The sequence below is a fragment of the Dermacentor silvarum genome, chromosome 10, assembly GCF_013339745.2.
Source record: "Dermacentor silvarum isolate Dsil-2018 chromosome 10, BIME_Dsil_1.4, whole genome shotgun sequence".
Classification (NCBI taxonomy): Eukaryota; Metazoa; Arthropoda; class Arachnida; order Ixodida; family Ixodidae; genus Dermacentor; species Dermacentor silvarum.
The window spans coordinates 16,095,928-16,107,328 of record NC_051163.1 but is presented as its reverse complement, the minus strand read 5'-3'; the positions used below and the strand labels follow the sequence as shown (position 1 = coordinate 16,107,328).

Here is an 11,401-nt window from a genome sequence, read left to right as displayed (position 1 = left end):
TTTCTTTCTTTCTTTCTTTCTTTCTTTCTTTCTTTCTTTCTTTATATTTGTGTCTACATTTTTGACAACCTGTGTATCAAATAGTTACCACGTATTCTCGCGAGATCTGAACGCGGTTTAGACAGAAAATGGAGATATCGTTTCCACAACGTCGTTATCGCCCTTAAACGCCCCCGTACTCCCTACTGAAACAGTAGACAAAAAAAAAATGGAGTGTTGCATCTCTTCAAATCCTGAGGAGAAAGCAGAAATGGAAGCACGAACCAGATAACGCGCCGTCCGTGCTCTCGAGACGAGGCAATTGTGTATATGTCTGGGAGCCACGCGGAGGAATTTCCGAGGAGGAGGTTATCGGACCGCTTCGTCCGGAACATCAGAACGGTGTCCAACGCGCAGCCGGGTGGGTGTGCTCGCCTTACAGGATCTCACACTGCAAGCTCTCGCGACTGCATACGCGCGCTCTGCCGGCACAAAGATCACGGCGGCACGGATCGTCGTCTCGCGGCAGGCGCGGTGGTCGTTCATCGCGGCCCTGTCGGGGTCGCGCCGCTGCAGGTGAGTGCCATGTTTAAAATATGGACGCTATATGACGCAATATCAAAGCAGCTAAAACTGGGGGAGTATTTTTTTTAATGCGATAACGTTAAGGGACCCGTGTCGCCGTCGCGTCGGTGTCGTCGTAAGCGCCGGCGTAGCTGGCGGAAATAATCATGCCGAACCACATCATCCCGAACCACCCCGACCGGGCAGGCCCTTGCGTAGCGCAAGACGTTAGTGAAGAAAAATTGAATTTCTCAAAGTAAAATCCGGCAGAAAAATAATAAAGTACGACTTAACCACAACCTACAGACGTGATAGCGTCGAATTGTAATTTGAATATACAAGAAAAGCGCCTGATAAGCAGCCAGCGACGTTTGAATGCTATCACGTTCCACTCTTAAAGGCGAAGCTTAAGCGTCCTCCATTTTTTTTTTTGGTGAATGCTCAAGGCAAATCAATTCTGCGGAAGCCGGCAAGATGAAGAAAGGGTCATGAAAGGGAATACCGTCTCCCACCCGATTGTAGCCAGGTAGGTAAAAAGAAAACCTATACGGGTTCATCAGAAAGAAAACGTCGTATATGAAGAAAAGTTCGTTCTTGCCAACAGCTAGCCAGGGGCCTCTCTCTGGGGATCCAATGGCTGGCTCCTCAGGACCTTAATAAAGTTCTTTGTTCGCCTGTCTGTCTGTTGTCCTCGGATCAAACAGGGAACAATGAATGCCCTTCCGTGGCGGTCGTTCTACCATGTAAGATAGCCGGCATAACGATGATTATGATGATGATGATGATGATGATGATGATGATGATGATGATGATGATAAAAACATATTATAAGCAGGGCAGGTCGCAGAGCGGCAGAGACCGAATTAATTAATCAACTCGAAGCTCTCGTTCCGAGAAACCTGTGTGGGTATAGCTTCGTGCTGCAATCGGATCGATGACAATTTTCCCTTTCATGCGTGTTCAAGGAGATGTCGATACCTGTAGACGGACATGAACTTCTTTTACTTAACGCGGGTGCATATGGGACGCTTATTTTCCATTGCTTGTCTTTTGTACACTTACGTTTTTTTTATGTTCACGTATACTTAGCACGCTTGTGTGCTTGTGGTATGCGTGCGCGTATATATGGGGAAATGTGCAGTTTCCGTTACTTAACTGTGCCTTGGGATAGCCGGCTTTATTGTGGTTCACCATCTCACTTATCTGCAGTTATTAAACAACAAAAATCGGCCGACTGCTCCTTCTCTCTCAATTCCCCAAACGACGCAACGGTTTAAAACAAATAATAGAGAAAATAATATATCGACAACAGCTCCTTCTAGACGAGTATTGTATCACGAGTCTTTCTCTTATTTCTACTATCGTCTACTATCGTCTACTATCGGAGGCAATGAACGCCGAAGTTTCAATGAATCTTTGTATTTCGAGCTCGAAACGTAGCGCCAGTGTGACGTCATAGTTTTGAAGAAAAAAATGATTTTCTCGCGTTTCGACGACTTGTGTGCAGGAACAGGCCACAAAGTTAGCGGAGTTGAGTCGCCTGTTCCTTCAGAATGCAAAGTAATATTCGCTCATCGATAAACATTGTACCGAGCAGTCGTTTGTTAAAATTCATTACGGCATGGGGAGCTACTGCGTAATCTAAATTTAGATTGGTATCGCCATCAGTATTCCTTTTTTTGCTGTATGTATCATAATCATCACCCAGCACCTGGAGTAGCATGTCAGGCGAACAGCCAGGCTAACATCTCCATCAATACGTCATTAAAGCTTGTATATATGTATTTATTCGTAGAACTTCTTTTAGTTAATATATATATATATATATATATATATTAAAAGAAGTGCAGGCGCATGTAGAAAAGCAAACGCATTGAACTTCGACGTTTCGGCCGCGGTCCGGCCTTCATCAAGTGTGTGTGCGTGCGTGCGTGTGTGTGTGTGTGTGCGTGTGCGTGTGCGTGTGTGTGTGTGTGTGTGCGTGCGTGTGTGTGTGTGTGTGTGTGTGTGTGTGTGTGTGTGTGTGTGTGTGTGTGTGTGTGTGTGTGTGTGTGTGTGTGTGTGTGTGTTCTTTTATGTTGCAATCTGCATTCTGTAGATAAGCGTGCGTGCATACATATAATTTCTGCGTCTTCTCCGGCCCTACCAGGACTACGCATGCTGTGTAATATACGTACATTTGTGGTGTTTCTAAAGTGTAATTTACCAATAGTAATTCACTTTAAAATCCTCTTCAGAGTACCTATAAATGAACTATAAATGAACACACTAAAGATAACCAGGCTAGGACGGTAGATCGCTCGGTTCAAGACCTCTTAGCATTTGTTCGGGGGGTGGAAAATCCCCGAGACAGCTGTTCTACCGCGGTTCACCGCGTAACCATCATGCGCAGCAGCGCAGATCAACGCCACACGTACCATCGGCGTACATTGAAACGCGAACAGAAAGGAACGCTTGTTACGCGTAATTTAGATTCAGAATGCTTTATTGATCACTTTTTCCTGCGACGTGCAGTCACTGTGTAGCGGTTCATTTGCCACGAAAGTAAAGAAAATCGAATAACGACTCGCATCACTGCTGCTTGTTTTTAACCGACTTCGCTTACTTTCTGCGGCACATTTGCACCAGAATGAACCCATATAAACTGCGTAGCGCCACCTTCAGTCCTTTCGAACTGTGTAGCGGATTTGTAAGCGCGGTGTAATTCTAAAGATAGAGAGAGAGAAAGGCAAATTAAAGACAGGGAGGTTAACCAGAGATTATCTCCGGTTGACTGCACCCCCCCCCCCCCCCCCCCCCCACACACACACACACACACACAAAGCAGAGATGTTTCTGTTTCTGTGTCCCAAATGTATCCAGAGCCTGAATCAGGTGCCGGTTGCAATTCTATAAAAACGTGGAATCGCATCAACGCGTTCTTGTCATTCTCAACTGGGTCGTGTTTCAGTTTATGCTAACAGTACATCCTGTCGCAATAAAGTAAGAGCCAGCCGGCGGCTGACTGGCGTTTGCATTTTTTACGACAGTTTGTACATTACGATGACCTCTGACATCATTTCCACAACTGACAAATAATGACGCTTGCTACAGAGTGCAAGCGGACTGTGACCTAAACGCAACTTATATTTCAGCTTGGGGACTGCAGAACAGACGTACGCGCTATGGATTATCAAATCAAATTTTACTACTTGGAATTCCAGACATTATACACAACACAACAAAACCGATTGGGTGTGCAACTGATGCGCGAGATATGGAGGTGGATTCACATTAAAAGCTTTTCTTTATGTGAATCGGGAGGTCCACCCGATCTCGGCAGATAGGGATCACCCACGGAGAGAAACAAAGTGTATCCCGCGCTTATGTAGCGACGTGAACAGAAGTTAGATTTTGATTGAACTCGCCATCGTGGCGGCGTTATCTTTATTATGGTCGTCTTTATTAAAAACCTTTTCATGTGTGTTTTACCAATTATTATTTTGTTGTAGGCCATAGTAAAAAAAAAAAAACAAAACCAGAAAGAAGCTTATAGATATGAATGCAACCCTGCATCGAGCAGGAAGTTATATGGCTTCTGTTCAGTTATAAATAGGTTGCTATGGAGGTTAGGATAGAAAATACCTTGGCTTCTCCACTGTTCTATGATGTAAGGCAGGCCTCCTCGAAAAAAAAAGAGAGAGAGAAAAAAAAGAAAGAAGGAACCCTTGTGCCCCCACCGTAGCATTCCGCTCGCGTCTAATGGAAGGGCTTTCACGTTTCCAGTGTTCTATGAGGTGAAAGACGTCGACGTGGCTCCCATAATGACGTCACGCGCGCTTATCAAGTGCGAACGCCCGCTGTTGGCACCTTCTCTTATACCCGTGCCACACGGGCAAAGTTAAGTGCACTTTGAGCGAGTGCACTTCAGCGCGCTGAGTGTCAGTTTGGCGGTGCGCTGCTACACGAGAAAGAAAAGTGTTCTTTCAAATTGATGTTCATGGCAACCGGGAGTCAGACGGGAAAGCATGTTTACTAATATAAAAATGTGTGCACGAAAACAGTTTACTATTGTTAAAAACAACATTTACAATCCACCTTTATAAGCGCTGGCAACGACAGCAACTTGACCAGCAACAGGCAAAACGACTCGATCCGCCAAACAAGTGCACAGTCATTATTCGGCGTGATCGTGAACAGCCCGAGAGCGAGAGTAGTTCTTTTGCTGTTCTTGTTTTTCTTTTTTTGTGTGTGTGTGGTGGGGCGCATTTTATTATCTTGTAACGTTAGAAATTTAAAACAATCTTATTAAAATTGCTCCTCACTCTTCTTCCAATGTCACTTTATGTATCTTCCAAGCATTGCCAACGAGGCTACACACTTCGCCGCTGCGAAGTGAGTGCGCCGAACACACTCGCCGGCGAGTGCACTCTGCAGTGAGTGTCACTAAGCGTTCCCGTGTGGCAGCCTGCGAATGACACTAGCCGCGAAGTGCACTCGCTCAAAGTTCACTTTACTTTGCCCGTGTGGCACGGATATTAGTCTGAGCGATAACGAGAGCAGGAATCAGTCGAGCCTATATGCGCAATGAGGATTTCAAACATGAAAGAAAGTTATTTCTGCGAAGTCTATAGCATCATACCGTGTGGGTGAAAAAGCGCATTAGAACAGGACAAAACAGAGAGAACACATAGAAACACGACAATCGCTGCACTCGCAACTACATTATTCCACAAGAAACACTGCATATTTATATCCCTATTTATATACGCAAGGGTCGTGTTTATTTATTTATTACATAGACTCGCATTATCTCCAAGATCATTATAGCGGGGGGGTATCCTACACACATCTGTAGATGTAAATACAAAACACAGTGTCACACAAAGCGAATAAGGCTTTATAAGCAGGTAAACAAATACAAAAAATCGCTAGTATCGAGGTATCATACCCGTATAAAAGAAGTGCGGGATCAGGTAAAAGCAGCGCTATAGAGCTTGAACACACATATAAAACTGAGAATTCGGTTCGATGTTTACAACGGTTTCAGGAAGCTTGCTCCGAGGAAGTGTGTTGTGTTCTTTCCGCCTTGTCCTGTTTTATTGTGCTGCTTCACCCTCACGCAGCATGATGATTAGTCACACCAACTCGTCCAACTTTCCAGATTATGAAGTCTATAGCGTTTATATTAAGAGCCTGCGGCAATTAATTAATGCCTTAGCCTTTTTGCCCACTATAGTGCCCGCTTAATTTATACAAACAACGAGATCGTAGATCTATGGATCACAGTAGAACAAGTGAACGAATAAAACTGCTAGCGACTTTTGCTTATAGACCACTTTGCTGTTTACAAAACCTCCGGTCTTGCCCACAGAATAGGCCACCGACGAGAACGACAATGGTGAGCTTCTATACTGCACCAGATTAGAAGTCAGCAGTAACAATCTTCTTCTGCAGCTAACCTCAATTTTTCAAATCAATTTCGCCTTAAATTATAGAAAAAAAGTATGCATATTTGCATTTCAGGCACGTGACACATTACGTTTATTTGAAAACTTACAAATATGTCCGGTATACTATGAACCAACTTGAACATGCGCTTTTTTGCGTTATTTTTTTTTTTCATATTAGACGGATAGAACAGACAACCGAAAGTTTATTGTTTTGGTGCGCAGGTTCAGTGCTGCCAAGGCGTTCGCAAAACTGTCTATAGACAATATGCAGGCATTATAGAGGCGAAATGATGAGTCTAGTAAGAGGCCAGAACAGTCTACAAGGAACTGCATAGACGTAGGCAATACGTATAGACAATCTATAACCTGCCTAAATTTATTAAGGCGGAAGCCTTATATGTCTCATCGTTGCGACGAACTTTCAACGTCCTTGAGCGAAAACCGTGTCGTCGAAGTGAAATCGTACACGATGACGTCTCGGTGTAGTAACCACCTCTGCATCGTGTCTTGCCTATATGCAAACGCTCACGCAACCATTCTGATGGTGCGCGGGTCAAGCTAGCAATGCTCGTGCAACAATTTTGATGGTGCGCGGGTCACCGTCGTCATCGCGGTAATTAAGATAGAGTTAATTAAGACACTCAAACACACGACCTTTGGTGATGATTAGGGTGATGTTATTTGAGGCACAGTTAATTCAGGATAGGCTCAATTAAGCCACTCGAGCACGTGACCTTTGGTCGGAAAAAGGAAGTAATAAGAAGTAACAACGCATTCGAATGAAGTAATTTAATGAATGTCTCTTGAGTGCACGTGCTTTTCGCCTTCACCCTCTTTGGCGTATGCTAAAGTGACTGCGAAATGTTTTTTTTTAAGGGAGAGACAGATAGACAACTGTATGTAATTAAGTGCAAAACAGGTTAAGATCGAGGTAAACAATACAATTCCTTGAACAGGTAACCATTAAGATATCGTAGCAGATTCGGTTAAAGGATGGAACAAATACAGAAGGACGGAGAACGGAGTCTAGGGCGCCAAAAAATTACATTTAGTGATGAAATTAAGAGCGCTGTGAGTGTAAAGCCGGCTAATGACATAAGCAATTGGATAGCTCTGAGATACGCCTTTGTCGTGCGGTATAGTAGGACGGCGAGGCATTGTGGGCATGCCAGTTTAACGAATAAAAAGATTGATAAATTCCTGATTAATAAACCCCGCTATCTATGGCTGATAAAAGGTCGTTTCTAGGAGGCAGACAAAGCACTTGTAAACGTTGCATCAGCGCTGCGGAATTTACCACAAAGCGAACAGCATGGTGGTCACAAAGCCGAGATATGGCAGCCACACTCAGTTCCTCGAGTGGCAGCCGAGGTGTTTATTGCTCGATTATGACACGACTAGTATTCACTCGGAAAGAGGGGAAGGGTAAGAGAGGAGGGGAATGAGCATGTAGCTGAGGCTTGTGTACGTCACTGACCCAGATATCTCGCGAACTCTCGCATACGTTCCTATGCATTTACTGCTTTCACGTGTTCAGGCTTCGACGTAGCGCTTGCCGACGCGTAGTGTTATGGCATACTAAAACAGAGTCCTCTCGCAACTTAGACGGCCGCGTCGTTTGGGATTGGTGGCGTGTCAGTTTTGATTGACTAGAAACATGCGGTGTACAAAAGTGTTGTGCGAGCGTCATGTCGATTCTGCCTTTCACAGGAAACGTCGTCATTTCATCCATTTTGAAATGACAACCTAATGCGTAAACGCATGCATTGCTTTACTATTGCTTCAAAGAGAAGCCTTTGCAGAATGCTGGAATTATGGCAAATCGTTGTCTGCGCTGCTGTAGATAAGGAGCAATCAAGGGTAACAAAAAAGGCACAACATACTTTTTTTTAAATTTGTCTGGACTGACGCGTGGTCGTCGCGAAGTGCCATAACCGCACTACGCCGCAAGATAAATTGCCTTTCTCTGCAGTTAGTTTTTTTTTCGTTGAAGCCTTTCGTTGCGTCACAGAGTTGTACTTTTGCGTTAAAACGGGTGAACAATGTCACAAGGAACTTGAATCGTGCGCCAAGTCGCTGTGAGTAAACTGCCAGAGAACGAAGATTCACACTCGGCGATGAGAATATTGCATATCGTTATTGCACTTGGCGTATGCAGAAGTGAGTCAGGTTCTGGTGCTACAGTGGCGCAAGACAGAAACACACTTCTACATATTGTCTTTCTTCTCTCTCTCTCTCTTACGCGTCATTTGTCGTTAAAGAACCGTCGTGTACGTGCGAAGAAGGAATCCCGCGGCTTGGCCGATCGAAAGGTACACACGTCAACTTCAATGCGCCCCTCTAACTGATGACGTCACTTCACGGCGGGAGCTCCTGAGCGTTGACCCGCAACGGTGCACAGTAAAACCCCTTAAGACAGCTGCAAGAGAGAAGGAACTTTCCAAAGAACTAAGAAAATCTGAGTGCTGAGCTACTTGTCTCAATATAACTTAAGGTTGCAGACTTGCAAAAACGCTTACACAGACTGGGAGGTATATAAGGACACGTGACACGAAGTGCAACTCATAACTGTTACTTTTAGCGAAAACTAGTCCTGAATTTAGCGCTGCTAACTCTCTAAGTATGCGATAGCACACTAAGATTGCAATGATTGTGACGTCTCGGCAGATGTGCGTGCTTGCGTCACGGGCTACCTTGCGTACGCTATCGTTTATCGAAGTGACGTTTCTACACCGCGAATCTCTTTTGCGATTCCGAGAACACTGTGACGCGATCGCGTGCGGTATACACCCTGCGAGTTTTCTGTTAAATACCTCAAAAGTGGGTGAAGTCGCCCTATAATGCGATCGCTTTAAAAAAGGGTGTACAAAGGCGGAAACATCACGTGGGCAACAAAGCGTCGGTGGGCCAGCTGATGTCATCGATTATGCTTTTCAGCACCGATTAGAGTTCTCTCTCTCTCTTTTTTTATTTCCTTTGTTTCTTCTTGGCTGATCGCAACGCGGGGTGAGAAGACGCACGGTACGCAGGTGATCTGTCCTGCAGACATATTCTGGGATGATTTCCCATTTTCTTTGTGACTTTTAGACTTCGTTAATATCTCCGTACGGCCGACAATCGGTATGGCATGCACCTGGTGCGAAATGCATAAGCCCACGTAATCGACGTGCTTGCAGGGCCGCGGTAGCGTGTTCGGGATTATATTTCGTTTATACACAAGCACTATACTAGCCACCCCAAAACTTATAAACCCAGTCCTGTATCTTTCAGCGTTGCGTTGCTATAAGCCCAACGGCTCTGGATCGACCGCGGCGGCCGCATTTCGATGAGAGCAAAATACAAGAACGCCCGTGTATCGTGCATTGGGTGCACGTTAAGGAACCCCAGGTGATCAAAATTAATCCTAAGTCCCCCACTACGGCTTGCCTCATAATAAGATCGCAGTTTTCTCACGCAAGACCGCAGAATTTTTTTGGCTATTTCTATAAACTGCATCGCTTGGTTAAATTGAAATTAAGCGTAGGACATGCAGCAGCAACACGAGCAGCGTTCGAAGCCATGGGAGAACAACGTTTAGACAAACTTACACAACACCTATTATTCCCACGCTAGTTAAACTACTATGCTGGCGGACTGACTACACCCTGCTTTTCCATTTTCTTCTATCACTCTGTGCATACTATTAAGACGTCAGGTGTATCGCTTGGTTCGACAAAAGAAACGCATGGGTCGTGCGGCAGTCACTACTTGTTTTTCGAGTAATCGAGAAAACCACGTAAGCGCCCGGTGGCTTTTCTGGCCACCGCTTAAGCCCGTGTCAATCCGCGGAGCTTGCTCGGACGATCACGTCGAACGACCCTCTGTCCTTATCAGGTGGGCGCGATAAGATGTCTACCCTGTTACCTTCCCTTTCGAGTATTGGTCAATATTCCAGCCACCGTATCTCCAGACCTCGCCAAGGTTTCGGGCTGCCGGCTCGCACTTATACTGTCGAAAAACATGTTGTTCGCCCCGAAGATAATCCTAAAGAACGAAGCATGCAGGAGAGGGGAAATGCCAATTTCTAGCTACGCATTCCTCGCTATCTTGCTGCATAGCTCGCTTTCCTCTTTTGCGTTGTAAAGCGAAGCTTCCATTGCTAACAATTCCATGGTTGGCTTCTAAGCGCGAGGTTGCGGGATCGAATCCCGGCCACGGCGGCCGCATTTCGATGCGGGCGAAATGCGAAAACACCCGTGTACTTCGATTTAGCAGCACGTTAAAGAACCCCAGGTAGTCCAAATTTCCGGAGTCCCCCACTACAGCGTGCCTTATAATCAGATCGTGGTTTTGGCACGTAAAACCCTATAATTATATTATATCATTAAATAATTTAATGGTTTCGCCTGGGTTGGTCGATCGGTTGCTGGTAGGGTTGCAATTCAGGGGTTTTACGCGCCATAACCACGATTTGATTATGAGGCACGCCGTAGTGGGTGAATCCGGATTAATTTTCACCACCAGGGGATCTTTAACGCGTGACCCCAATGCACGCTGGTAGGGTTCTTGCCGAGTATATTCGCATTCACTTGAAAAGAATAAAATGAATGAAACTACCAGGTTAGGTGAAACAATGACTCTATTAACATATGGCGGGAAATATCGAGCGCCGAGAAATCGTTGAAAGCAAAAGACGTTTCGGCCCCGCTACGCGGGGGCCTTGTTCACAATGAAGGGAATTTGAAGTGAAGGTAAGTGAAGCTTCACGGAACCAAATGATTGTGGTAGACGGCGCACGATGCCGAACAGTACGTGCGTAGACCCGGCCTACGTGCCCATGCATAAGCTGTGTGATGTGCTCGCAGGCGTACTTTCTGTGGAGCCTTGATCACTCTCGCAGAGCATCCGCCAGCCTTCACTTCCCTGCGCTTCTAGGTCAAAAAACACTACAGGTGAGTAAGGCAGCAAAATCAAGCACGCTCTGCTCTAACGAGTTCGCGCTGTCGCGAGTACTGCGAGAAACAAGCAACAGTTGTGCGACTTGTGTTCTTAATACGCGCAAAATCAAATTGTTGCCGAATACTAAGTTGTAAAGCCAAGATTGTGCATTCTTGAATAACGTTCTACGCTCCGCAAGTGCGTTGTCCGCTGTGAAAAGCAGGAATACTCTACGACTGTCACTGACCATGCAAGTCGTTCATTGTATACAGATTCTGAAACACAGCGGTTGACGGCACGTTAGCATGGTTCCGCCGAAAAGGGCAAAATTTCCCGCAGATATTTCTTCGTCCGTGGCCATTGCCGTGGCGCGGTACATTGCGTACAGCGTTGTATGCGCGTTCATTTCACGCGTTTTAGTTCCTCCAGTCCCGCCTGGCCACAGCAACAGCCGCGAGAGCACGATCTGTTTAGACAACACAGATGAATAAAATACGGAGACTAACGCA

General features: G+C 45.5%; 1 protein-coding gene across 1 annotated transcript in view; it reads left to right on the top strand.

The window, feature by feature from the left end:
• Window positions 1–379: 379 nt before the first annotated feature.
• The window catches only part of LOC119465726 (alpha-aminoadipic semialdehyde synthase, mitochondrial), a 70,278-nt gene continuing 59,256 nt past the window's right edge, over window positions 380–11,401 (top strand). The window contains exon 1 of the mRNA XM_049657683.1: window positions 380–555. The gene's annotated coding sequence lies outside the window, so the exon portion shown is untranslated. The remainder of the gene's footprint in view (window positions 556–11,401) is intronic.